The sequence below is a fragment of the Gavialis gangeticus genome, unplaced genomic scaffold (genome assembly GCF_001723915.1).
Source record: "Gavialis gangeticus isolate Ggan-Ray unplaced genomic scaffold, GavGan_comp1, whole genome shotgun sequence".
Classification (NCBI taxonomy): domain Eukaryota; kingdom Metazoa; phylum Chordata; order Crocodylia; family Gavialidae; genus Gavialis; species Gavialis gangeticus.
In genome coordinates, this window is record NW_017728993.1 from 59536680 (window position 1) to 59536968 (window position 289).

Below are 289 nucleotides of genomic sequence, written 5' to 3' on the forward strand. Positions count from 1 at the left end.
GCCGGCGCCCTCGCCGCCGCTCCCAGCCCCGTCCCGCGGCACGGCGAGCCTCCGGGCTCAGTTCTGCGGGCCCCTGCTCGGTCCTGCTCCTGGGAGCTGTCCAGCACCGCTCCGCCCGCCGGCCGCTCCCCGACTCCCTGCCCGGCGCCATGGGTACATTCATGACCTCCAGGGCTGCGAGGGAGCGTCCCTGCACCTCCCTCAGAGGAGGGGACGTTGGTTCCCGGACAGACCCACTGTCCCAAGTTCCCTCTGCTGGCTGGCAAATATTTGTCCTCTGCTTCTTGCC